This window comes from Ailuropoda melanoleuca, chromosome 7 (assembly GCF_002007445.2).
Source record: "Ailuropoda melanoleuca isolate Jingjing chromosome 7, ASM200744v2, whole genome shotgun sequence".
Classification (NCBI taxonomy): Eukaryota; Metazoa; Chordata; class Mammalia; order Carnivora; family Ursidae; genus Ailuropoda; species Ailuropoda melanoleuca.
The window spans coordinates 97,115,543-97,129,045 of NC_048224.1; positions in this window are offsets into that span (position 1 = coordinate 97,115,543).

A 13,503-nucleotide genomic window follows, 5' to 3' on the forward strand; every position below is an offset into this window, starting at 1 on the left:
ATGCAGGGCTCGATCTCACGACACTGAGATCATGATGTTGCAGGATTGCAGGGTTCTTGTCTCAAGGAGTGGAAGAATGAATCTTGTGGACAAAGGGTGAAGTGAAAATTTATTAAGTGAAGGTGAGAACAGAAAGGAAGGAAAAAGAGCTCTCTACAGTGAGAAGGGTCCCCAGTGGGTTGCCCCTGAGGGCTTTTATGGTCCTCCTTATATAGAAAATTGACCAGGAAACTTGGTAAATTTCATGTCAATAACATGGTGGATTCATAAATATGAGTATATCCTATCCATATTTAGAAGGAACAAAGTGTTCTTGTAAATATCACGAGCACAAACAAGGTGTTCCCTTCTCTTTGTTAATATCTCATCTATTTCTCCTCATTTGAGATTTCTGTGAGCCTAGTCACATTGCCCTCTACCTGTGTCTTCCTACCTAGTCTCGTCTGTCCTTTACTCAATGACTTGAGCCCAAATCAAAAGCCCGACGGTTAACTGACTGAGCCACCCAGGTATCCCATCACTTTCCTTTTTTATATTCTTTCTCTCTCTTTGTAGATAGTGCCCTACTACTTCTAGGGTGGTATATACATCTTTCAGTGTCTTATAGCTTCCCTGGAGTAGCTTATAAAGAACCAGTGATGTTCTTCTTGTGCTTCTCCCTAATTCAACCCAGGCCTGTCTTCATGTAGATAGGTAAGATGCCTCATGGAATAAAATAGTGACTTTATTTGATTAGTTCATCAAAGATAATTATGCAAAATTAGTTTGGCCTATAAATATAGATAGCAATTTGTTTTGCTTTCTCCCCAGTGTAAATTTTAAGTTTAGTCATTAAATATTTGGGGCCAGGTTGGAGAATTATGGTCAGAGGAAATATCTGAGGAAGGCTGTTTCTCTTGGCCCCTGTAAATAACCTGACAAAGAGACTTGTTGCTTAACCAATGCCTAATGTGTTCATTTGGAATGCTCTGATGCTCGATTTTATTAGGCATTTACAAAACAAAGGCTGTTTTCCCCCTGCATTGTAATTAGTGTAATTAGAGTTTATGTGTGAAGTATCATATATCTACTGTGGAGGTATCTCAGGGTAACAAGGATACTGAATTATCTCACTAAGATTGTTGGTTTAAATAATTTGTTTATGTAGTATATTTGATAATACCTCACATTAGAAAATTAAAGTTCCTCCAATCAAAATAGTGTTGAGCTGTGGAATGAATAAGTCACGGGAATAAAAAGCACAGCATAAGGAATACAGTCAATGATATTGTAATAGTGATATATGGGGACAGATGGTAGCTACTCTTGTGATGAGCATAGGATAATGTATAAACTTGTTGAATCACTGTGTTGTGCACCTGAAACTAACATTGTGTGTCAGCTATACTCAACCTCCACCAAAAAAGACTCCCCCCCCCGCCCCCCCCCGCCTTGCACAAACTGGCTCTAATATTTATATATGAAATGAAAAACAGACTAGAACAAGATTATAGAATGATTTTTTTTTCCCTGAGAGGCTAACAAGAATAAGCAAAGTGTCATGCCATGCTAACCTAGGGAACAAATTGTAAATACAGAGAGAAGAAACAGGTTTCCGAGTTTATATTGCTGCTATCTTTTGGGGATCAGCTTCCATTGTTACCGTAACGTGCTATGTTGAAAAGGGCAGATGAGGTTGCTGAGTGGCTGGTTGGAGAGTCCCCAAGAGAATACCCAGGAAACTGAGTTGCAGCACATGTTGGAGCAGCCTCACAAGTGAAAATAAATCCACAGCATGTGGTTTTCTGCCTGAGAGTACTTGCCATTCACTGCATAGTTCATCTGGATGGTGTACCAGTATATTTCTCTTTCAAATCACAAAATGCAAAATGGAAAATGTTTTATGTTGTGTAGACCAGCACTGGGTCTCCAGTTTTCTAGATCTCATGTAAAAGTGGAATCTGTAGTCAGTAGCCAGGCGTTGTATTGGCCTTTTAGAAGATCGCATTTTTCAAATGAAGTTCATCTGAAGTAGCTCCTGTTATTTCAGACCAATTTTTAATTGATATGCTCAGTCTATTTTCTCTTTACTCCCAAACGCCACTATTGATCAAAAGTTAAATTGGACCAAGTTGCTATGCACAACATATTGTCAGCTCTAACACCATTTCCCCCCCAATCATGGTGCCCTTAATTATATTTACCCAAATCAGTGTTAAATTAAATTCACATTAGAGTTAGAATTCATATGTAGATTTGTTGCTGTTGTGAATTTTGGAGAAAGAAGCACTTTGCAAGGATATGCGTACAATTCAGTGGGGTAGAAAATATTGCAGAGGCAGATAGTGATGTGTGTTGTATGGAGAAGTGAGAGGTTTCCTGTATCCTTTTGTTGTGTCTGAAATGGGTGAGATGTTGTGCAACATACAAAGAAGGCTCAGTGATTATAACTCTTAACCTGTTTCTAGAAATTTTAAATCTCAGTTATTATTATCATTTATCATGGCAAATATTTTACCCCCATTTGCCACTCTTGCAAATTACTTTGTTCTTCAATTTTGTTCAATAGCAGAAACAGCTGCATAGTATTCATTTTTTTTTTCCTTGTGGCAGATGATTTTCATGAGATTTAGACTGAATTATTTGTAACTTCCTCTTGGGAGATTATGACCTAGTGCTCCACTCAATTTTTTTTTTTTGAAATAGCTTAGGCAATAATGATTTCTAACTAGTGCATTTTCTATGGATTACTGACCACTTGAAAGAGTTCAGTGTTTCATTAGATTTATTCAATCCTCTTGGAATTGCCAGTAAAAAGACGAAGGCCAGAGGCAGAGGTTGATGTCATTAGAAAGTTTCAAAAATACCTTTGTGAAGCTCTTCAAATTTGAGTGCTAGAACTACAAGTTTCTGCTGAAATTATGGTCAGATTTCCTTTGGGAGAAAATGAATAGGTCATATTTGTGGCATGCAATTTTTTTTTAAGTATGAGATCTATGACTGTAGTAAAGATCATTAAAGAGTATATTTAAGACCTACTTCTTCACTAATTTAAACTGGAAGTGCCATGGATATCACATATTCCACTCCTGGAGATAAAAGTTGATTTCTGTTACCACATTCTAGTTTCCCGTGCATCGAAGCTAGCAGTCACGTGGAACAGGACAATTGTATTGTCAATGAATTGTAACGCTTGATGGCTCGTGGATGTCACAAATAACATTTATTTTCAAAATTACTTAACAAATGAAAAAAATCAGTAGTCATTTTGAGTCTCTCCATGGTTTCTTTTTTTGACATGTGTCTCAAAGGTAACATATAGGTAAACCGAGGTTGACAGCATCAGGCAGCAGCCAGGCAGTCCTGGTCCCAAGCTGCCTTAGATCTCATGTCTCCGATGAGGACACAACTGTGGCAGAAACATGGAACTGTCAAGCAAAATATTTGTGCTGTCCCTGTGCCCTTCACCTTATATGTTATAGAGCTGTTGGTGAGAAGCTGTGTGGCCACCCAGGTGGGGACCACATTATCCAAGACCCTCTTGTAATTAGATCTAGCCATTGACTGGGTTTTAGCAAGTGGAAAGGGATTGGAAATGATGCATATGAATTTCAAGTCTGACACATACTCTTCTGTCATACTCTTCTCCAGGCTCCTCCTTCCCTCTAGTTAGTTGGGAAGGTGATAACTCCCAGGATAAATTTACAAGCTCTTTGGTGAAAATGGCAGAATTTATGTAATTCTGAGTTCCTATGGCCTTATGGAAGGGCTACTCCTTTTGTTTTCCTGTTCAATATTATTAGGTGAATAAGAAAGAAATTTTAATTATTTTGAGTCTCTGAAACTTTTGGTTTTATTTGTTAAGGCAGCTAGGGTTTCTCTAATAAAGCATGTAAATTAATCCAAGCATATATAGGCCAAACCTAAAAACTGAATTAAAGGCAGGGAGAAGGTTGGCAGAGAAGGAGAAGAAGTTATTTTAGGTCCTAAGTTGTTGAAGATAACCATGGAAGAAAGGTATGTATAATCCATTTCAATTTTAAGACAAGAAAAGGTATTGTAAACTAGTTTTAGAATTGGGGCCAGTGTAGGATTCAAGCATACTTATTCACTCATTCATTCATTCATTCATTCGTTCATTCATTCAACAAATGCCTACTCTATGTAGGCATTGTGGATAATTCAATAAAAAAGAGAGGCCAAAAAATTTCAGGCTATCTCCAAAATCTACTGCTTCTACTCTTTAATTCTTGTTTTGTGCTTGGTTAACGAGGAAAATTCTAACACCTTCAGTGGCAGGTGTCATCTTAGTCTGTAAAATACCACTGTTTGCTCTTATAGTTTTAGTTCTTCATGAATGTTAAGTGGTTCTAGTTAGGGTCCTTCTGAAGGGGAAGGGAGTACTATATGTGAATTTTTTTGGTGCCTTTTCCTGGCCCTTGCTTTTTTGGCTCTAGGTTCTGACAGCAGAATAAATGGGGATATGCATGAGGCTGTGAAATAACTTCTGTAAAATGTGCAGTGTTTAACATTTAAAAGGAATTGCATTTCAATACATGATAAAATTTCCAGATTACCTTGAGAATTGGGGCTGCTGCTGTCAGTTATATTGAAAGAATTCCAGCACGCTAAATTACCTGACAAGTTGTGGTGTTTTATATGCTGTATTGATATTGGAGTATTTGTTTTGCTTCAATGGGTACTTAATTATTTGTTTCTTTTTGACAGTGTACTAGAATTAATTCGCAGCATTATGAACCTGCATTGAACATCCCCTTGAGTGCAAGGGCTGGAACTTTTAACCCTGGTGCATCATCTGAATGTTTAGCCCACGGTTTAAATATATTAAATTAGAGTTATGAATTACTTTTAAAGGGAAAGAAATTATAGGTTTTCCGTCCTAATGGAGATTTCAGAGATATAAGATGAAAGGACACAACTGAAGGATATGGAGACAGTAATCAGAATCCAGTTTACATGGGCTCATGGGGACATGGCTTTCAGTAGAGTATGGCACAACTCAAGGTGCAAGTTTTGTCTTTCAGCAATTAAAATTCTTTCCCTTCCTTTCCTTTTCTTTCTTTCTTTTCTTTTCTTTCTTTTTTTTTTTTTAAAGATTTTCTTTATTTACTGAGGGTGCATGAGCAGGGGGAGGGGCAGAGGGAAATGGAGAGATAGAGAATCAAGAAGACTCCATACTGAGCATGGACCCTGATGTGGGGCTCAATTCCATGACACTGAGATCATGACCTGAGCCAGAATCAAAAGTTGGATGCTCAACTGACTGTGCCACCCAGGCGCCCCTAAAAATTATTTTCTGTGTACAAACAAAGCAAAAGTTCTGGCAAAAGTTCCTTTTTTGAAAAACAAAAGACATGGAATAAGTTGATTCAAGGTTTTGTATATCCTTAGTGTGTTAAATCTCTATTAGTAATAATCTATGGGATAGACATGAATTAATCTATTAATATATCATGTTGATATATTAATAATTATGAGCTCTTTAGCAAGAAGAAAAAAAGCCCCAGAAAGTTACGTGTTACTGTTTTTGTTTAGTGCTGAAATGCCAAAATTTTGGTTTTTCTGTCTGAAAGTTTATTGAAAATATCGGAAAGGTAAAATAATTTCCTTTAGGTATTCATGAAAGTGTTTTTTTTTTCTCTGAAGAAAACAAAGTTCTACATATAGGAAAAACTTACTTTCACTTCCAGAGATGTAATCCTTTACTGGGTAAGCAATATTTTCTAATCAAAATGACACTAATGGGTCAGATTTCATGGTCAGAAATTTGAAAGCCTAAGTGAAGGCCTATTCTTTCATAGAATGGTGTTAGCAATTTTGAAAGATAATGGTAGTATTTCTAATTTATTTTTTAATGAACTCCTAAAATGCATTTAAATGTGACTCTAGTAATGATCCTCTCCTTTTCCTAAGGATCTCAGCAGAAGCTGGTTTTGTGGGAAAAGTCCTGTGTGAATAAGTCATCCAGTGATTTTCTAAAGTGGGTATTCAGGAGACACTTATGGAAGATAAAGAGAAGGAAAGAAAAAATACTCCTACATTCATAATAATAATGGAGAAAAATGTTACAAAATTGAAGCCAAAATTCAGCCTTTTCTTTGTGCTCCTTAGTGGTGCTAACATGCTATATATTTTATGATGATAACAATAGTCATGACAATAACTATACATGGAACTGTGATCCAAGATTCCCCATGTATGCTCCTTTTTTCTAGCTTGTTCACTTTTGAAGTGGGTTTGGACAAAATATTATCTAAACCTAGCCCCTGCTGTGTTTGGAGGAAGTAGTTTTATATTAGTTCTGTAGTTTTATGTATAGTTGAAAAAGAACATCTTCTGAAAATGGAGAGCCCATTAAGAAGTGTGGTATCTATATCTGTTTGCCAAGAAGGGCTAACTGATGCCATTTTGGGGAGGAAGAAAAGATAAAGGAAACACACAGAATATTTGAATCCCCACCTTGAATTCATGGTACTTATATATTCTTTTCCAAGTTCAGGGGCTCTTACTGTAGGGAAATAACCAAGAAACTTATCAAATAATATAGTATTAAAATACTAAAAAGTAGCACTAAAATGAAACTAATGAACATTTTAGACAAAGTGCTGTTGGTGAGACCAGTTACATTTTGCTTAGAGTGACTTAGTTTTTTCAATGTTCATGTAAAAGCTGGTGATTTTTGTTTATTTCTCAATGGTACAGATCTGTTCTAGTACTTTGTAGAAATTAGGAAGTGGGATTTTAGTAAATGGAATAACTAGTTTTTATGATAAATTTTGAGAAAACTTTTTCAGATATTCTTTCAGTTTCAGATATTGTAAGAAAATTAGCAAAAGAAATAGGTATGGTGTAAAAATAACTATGTGAGTCACTTCTTACACTATTTTACCTAATAGTCGTTATAGGACTATTTTCAGAAGAATTGTTAATATACTACAATTAATTACAGTATGCCCCATTTATATATACTGAGTCCTTTTGTGTTTTGAGAAAATAAGAATGTGATATCATTGTTTTCAACATAGTAAATTCTATAATAGTCTTTTGTATTAATAAGCAATAATCTATAATAAGCAATACTTTACAATTTTGGGATTAATTTATGGAAATTTCTTTTAGTTACAGTCCCTGTAAAGAATATTATTAAATTGGGGTGCCTGGGTGGCACGGTTAGTTGAGCATCTGACTCTTGATTTTGGCTCGGGTCATGATATCAGGGTCCTGGGATCTAGCCCTGTGCATCGGGCTCCTCACTCAGTGAGGAGAATGCTTCAGGATTCTCTCTCCCTCTGCCCCTCCCCCTTCTCACTTGTGCTCTCTCTCAAAAAAAATCTTAAAAAAGGATATTATTAAATCATAACAAAGGAGCTTTGTTCATTTATGAGGTAGAGTTAGGGTGGGTATTTGAATATATTTCTTTTATTGCATTTACATGTCTCCACCATTGTTGTACTTTTTCTATAGATTATTCTCTTATATTCTCAATATAAACAGCTTGGCAGTGAAAAAATATGTAATAACAAGGGAAACATTTTTATTTACATATTTCTTGTAGCAAAAATGCCTCTTGGCAAAAAAGGAGATTTCCACTGTAAGAGGAAGGTATTACTAAAAGTAAAAATCTGTAATGGGCCAATTATTATAGTATCTTAAAATCCCATAACAGCTCTGTTTCTTAACATCCACCAATGAATTTTCTCCAGTGATTTGTTCTGTGTTGGACAAACTTTTCACATTGAAGATCTCATGATTTACTTTTTAGTGTGATCTGGTCTCCTACCATTTTCTGCTCACCATTTGTCCCTTTGCCCTATCTCCACCGTATTACACCGAGCATCAACTCTGATTAGCAGTAAATACACAGAGATGGAATAATCATTTTTTTGTCTGAATTATTTTTCCAGAGTGTGTATTGGATCATGTCACTCTTCAGTTTATAATAATTCAGAGGTTTCCTCACTGTCCTAAGCTTGAATTCTCAAAACTGTGCTGATTTTGCTGTCCTTGTGCCTATCAGTCTTCAAATGATCCTCATTGCCTATAGAATAGAATTTGAGTAGGAAATAGAGCTTGGAGCCAGGTTAGAGTGCCTTGTTGCCAAACCAAAGATTTTATTTCATCCAACATGTTTTCACATGAGCTCCAGCCAAAATGAATTCATTGTCTTTTCCCAAAATGTCACATCTTTTCTGCTTTCATGATTTCACTCCAAAGTCTCTTTCAGTGGATTTACCTGGGTAAAAAAGATCTGTGCATATTCAAATTCATTAGCTATTGTTAAATTGCTCTTCAAAGTGATTGTACCAATTTGCTCTCAATGGTAGTGTGTAAATTTCCTATTACTCCATATTCTTCTCAACACTTGGTAATATTAGATGGCTGTGTTTTTCTTTTGGTTTTCTTGTTCTGGATATTGATCTCTTCTGGGTTAAACTGGTTACAGGTATCTTCAGTCTAAGGCTTGACTTTTGACATTTTTTCTTTTAATATTGCCCTTTGATATGCAGAAATTCCTAATTTTAACGTAGTTTAACTTATAATCTTTTCCTTTATGATTCTTTTTTGACTTTTAAAAAGCAATATTCTATTTTTTTTTCTAAATGTTCTAAAGTTGTGTTGTACACATTTAAGTCTTTACTTAGAATTTATTTTTGCTTATGAGGTGAGGCAGGAAATCCAATTTTTCCCACACATATAACCACTTGTATGAGCACCATTTATTGAATCGTCCATGTTTTCTTAGCTGATCTTCAGTGATATTCCTCTCCTATGTCAAGTTACCAGATATGTACAGGTCTGTTTCTGGGCTCTCTCATCCCTTCCATTGGTTTAGTCATCTATCTCTGCTTCAATATTATCTTGTCTTAAGTAATATAGCTTATAGTAAGACTTGGTATATTGTAGAGTGACTCCCTTCTTCTTCTCATATTTCAAATAGTTTTTTTGTTCTTTTAATACGGATTTTAGAATTAACGTCAAGATCCAAAGCAAGACAAATCCATTGGGATTCTGTTTGAAATTGTATTGAATTTATAGTTTTCTTTTTTTCAAACTGCAGAAAAAATGGGTCTGATTGCACTTTATTTTCTACCTATCCTTCTAGGAATAATTTTGCATCTTGCATTCAAAGAGCCCTACATCCAGTCCCTGGAGGCAGACTGCCTTCAGTACATCAAAGGAGATGCGCTCCATTAAAGCGACCAATGGGGACCTTCTAGCACCTCCTCTCTAACCTAACTCAAAGGAGGAAAACCAAGCAAGTTTATTCTCTGGTGAGGCACCCCATTAGGAGATCAAATGAAGATGGCAAAAAAGAACAAATCAGCACAAATCAGTACGTTAAGAGAGAGGTTGAGATTTCATTTACATTCTTTGCAGGCCTCCTTTCTTCCTATCTTTGCCATCATATAACATCCTTTACCCTAGGAAGGGGAATATAGAGTTAAGAGACATGAGGCATAACTTTAAGAAGGGAAGGGGTGAGGTATGAAATTGATTTGTGGAAGAATATATATGGATGTAATTGTAAAGATTGTCTGATCTAATATACTCATTTTATAGATAAACAAAATGGTGGCCCAGAGAATTTAAGTAGCTTGTTTAAAGTGGCCTAACTAGTAAATGAAGAGCCAGGATTACCAAATTATCTGGCTTGTTGTCCAATGCTCTTCAAATTCAAACATTTAAAAGGCTGTAAAAAGTAATTAATTATTATAATTACTATTGTATTTTAATTAGAAGAATCCCTGCTCATTACCTAAATTCACCATTTCTACTCATTTTACCATTATTTCTGATGCTTTCATGTTTTCTGAACTTTGACTCTCTCACAGTATAAAACAATGCTCTGATAGCTGGCTGGCTCTGTCTATCTATCTATCTATCTATCTATCTATCTATCTATCATCATCTAATCTGTCATTGCATAAATGATACAAAAACAACTATTACTTCATTTATGTGGGTGTGTAGCTATATTTCTTTTCCTGATTGGCTTTAAATCTGCTGCTGTTAGGAAAGTATTCATAGGCATTTTTACTTATTAAATATAGGTTATATGATGTGAGTTTTTCCCACAAGTGCTTTAGTAAATGATCATTTCTACCTGTTTTTCTGTTTTTTGGCAAAATCTGAAAAATATTTTCTCTTTTATTACTGTTACTAGTTCTTCAGACATAATTTTTAGCATGCAGGAAAGTTATGTTGTATCTTAATTTCAAAATGGTAATGTATTTTATTTGGCGGTAATGTGCTTTAAAATTACTTTGGGGTAAGATTATAACTGGAAATCATTTGGTCTAGGAAGGCTGAGAAAGATGGGAATTTGGAGAACATGCTCAGTAGAAGAAATGAAGTAGGAAAGGAAGCTGTACTTTTGAGGAGCAAAGTGATCCAGAGAGGGCAAGACTGCTCTTTTAGGGTGGAATGTTGGATAAAGTTCATTTCATTTTTTTAAGGATGTGGCAGGTCTGTTAATTTCTGTAGTTTCACAGATTAATAATCCAGCCTCACTTGTCTAATTTTAAGTTTCTCCTTTTCCCAGGCTCAGAAACATACAGCGGAGGGTGACAGACATTTTTGTCCCTCCCCACTCACTGCTTTCTGAGGGCTTCATGGTCAGAGAGAAGGACGAGCAGGAACTGGAGGAAAGGGGCTTATTTGATTGGCAGTGGTGTGGTCTGTCATTTGTGCCCTCTGTGAGACGAGAGCCTAAAGCTGGGTCTTTCTTTCTGGGGCACTTCTGGGTTCTAACGTGACACATGAGCAGAACTGGTAACACTGCGCTGCTCTCTGATTCATCTACCTCAACTCTCCTTCCGGCTCTGAACCCATACCCAGCCTTTTGCATTCGGGGACACTGCACCTGGCAGGTAGATTTCTTGTCAAAATCACTCAAGATGAATAATTTCTGGCCACTCTCTACAGCACTTATTTGGCACATGGGGTAAATTCAACCCCCATATCCCTTTAAATGCTGGAAATGTGAACCATTTCCAGTGCATCCCCTTCTCTCTCCACTCTGCTCTGGTTACCTGCTCACTTTGGACTATTTCAGGTACCAGCCCCCGTGCCTTTTGAATACTAGGGTTACATGTCAAACTGTCTAAACAGTTCTCTCGGGGGAACCATTTGGCTTGAGGAAGTGGTGGGAGTAGGAGAAAGTTTCCAGCATACAGCACTTCTGCAGTTCATCGTAAAGTATTCTTGTCTCAACAGTCTTTGCTCATCCATCTCCTGGTAGCCTTTTCTTTATATAACCTGGATGTGGGGAATGAGTTAAAGGTTGCCTAACTAGCTTTGGGCCAGTTCTTAGCAAATCATACATAGGTGTTTCAGTATAGGTGTTTTGGCGTATCTTTTGAAGTATTGTACTTTACAATGTTCATCTTTACCTTCAGGGCTTTAGCTAAAACTTTGAGACAATAGGAAGTTTTCCACTTAGTATACTGTTACACATGCCAGGATGCTTTGCTGGGTTATTTTATCATCTGTCATTGAAAGATATCAAAATTCATTCTTTGGAACAAGGTAGAGCTGCCATTGTGGCTAGACAGCATTTGATGTTTTGGCTTTGTAGCCCTTGGGTGTGTGTTTGTGTGTGTGTGTTATGGGGGTTGCCTGTGTGGTGTAGGGACAACAGTATATTGATCAGGGTTCTCCAGGGAAATAGAACTCTGCTCTGGAATTGGCTCCTTATAATTGTTTGGGGAAGGGGGAATTGACTTATTTTCATGGGAGCTGCTAAGTCCACAATCCTTAGGGCAAGTCAGTAGGCTGGAAATTCAGGTAAGAGTTGATGTTACAGTTTTAAGTCTGAAATCTGAAAGGAAGGCCAGCGGGCTGGAAACAGACAGGATTTCTATGTTGCAGTTTGGGGACAGAATTTCTTCTTTGGGAAACCCCAGTCTTTACTCTTACAGCCTTCAACTTACTGGATGATGCTCACCCAATCTGAGGCAATTTGCTTTACTTAAAGTCAACTGATTGTAAATGCTAATCACATGTGAAAAATACCTTCATGGTAACGTCTAGACTAGTGTTGGACCAAACAGCTGGCCACCAAAGCCTACCAAATTGACATAGAGAATTAACCATTACAGGTAGGTAGCAGTATTAGTTCCTTCTTCCTTCTTTATTGTGCTTCTCAACAATGACTGAGGCCAAGGTGTGTCATAATATCCCAAACACCCATTTCCTCTTTCTTCTTGGACAGAGTGACATCATATTACAGCCTGAAACCACACACTTACTAATGTGGCTCTGTGACAACATCTGTCTTTCCTACTAGACTATGGGCTACTTAAGACCAGATAATGGGTCTGCTTTTAACTGCTGTTGTATCTCCAGTGCCAGGGTTATTGTTTTTGGAGAATCAGTGAAGAGTAGTTATAGTTGTTTAGCCCATTTCAGTGGGGTAGGAAAGTAGACAGGCAGAGACTTAGAAAGAGACAAAGAGGTATTTATTATAGAGTTCCCCATGTTTCATTCTCCAAAACCAACCAAGCAAGGCAGTTGACCGTGAAATGGGACCACGATTAGCAGGGTGAGGGGACCCTTAACAAACACCTTGCTCTAGGACATTTTTTTTTTTCCTTTGCCTGGTCACTAGATATTAAAAGAAGCAAAGAGAAATTACAGTGAATGAGCAACAGACTATACTCCTATAATTTATAAACTGAGGATTAAAGTTTACTCATTAAAAGCTAAAGTGGAAAAATGTTTCAAAGAACTTTTGAAGCTAAGCTGTTTTGAAACTGAGAAGTCAAGGAATTAGGAAACATGGAGAAAGCATTGTGTATATGCCCTAACAGATGATGGACTGATCTGAAGCCAGTCATTGCATGAGGGGAAGTTATGAAATTATAGGAAACAAATCACACTGATCTGTGGTCATTGCATGAGGGGAAGTTATGAAGTTATAGGAAACAAATCACAAACTTTCATCCTCTTTCTGTTCCCATAATTAATTTCTTGAATTCTTTTCCATTATTCTTCTTTTATTTTATTTTATTTTATTTTATTTTATTTTTTTTAATTTTATTTTATTATATTGTGTTAATCACCATACAGTACATCCCCAGATTCCGATGTAGTTTGATGCTTCATTAGTTGCGTATAACACCCAGTGCACCATGCAATACGTGCCCTCCTTACTACCCATCACCAGTCTATCCCATTCCCCCACCCCCTCCCCTCTGAAGTCTTCAGTTTGTTTCTCATAGTCCATAGTCTCTCATGTTTCATTCCCCCTTCTGATTACCCCCCTTTTCTTTATCCCTTTCTTCCCCTACCGATCATCCTAGTTCTTATGTTCCATAGATGAGAGAAATCATATGATAATTGTCTTTCTCTGCTTGACTTATTTCACTTAGCATTATCTCCTCCAGTGCCGTCCATGTTGCAGCAAATGTTGAGAATTCGTTCTTTCTGATAGCTGAGTAATATTCCATTGTATATATGGACCACAGCTTCTTAATCCAGTCATCTGTTGAAGGGCATCTC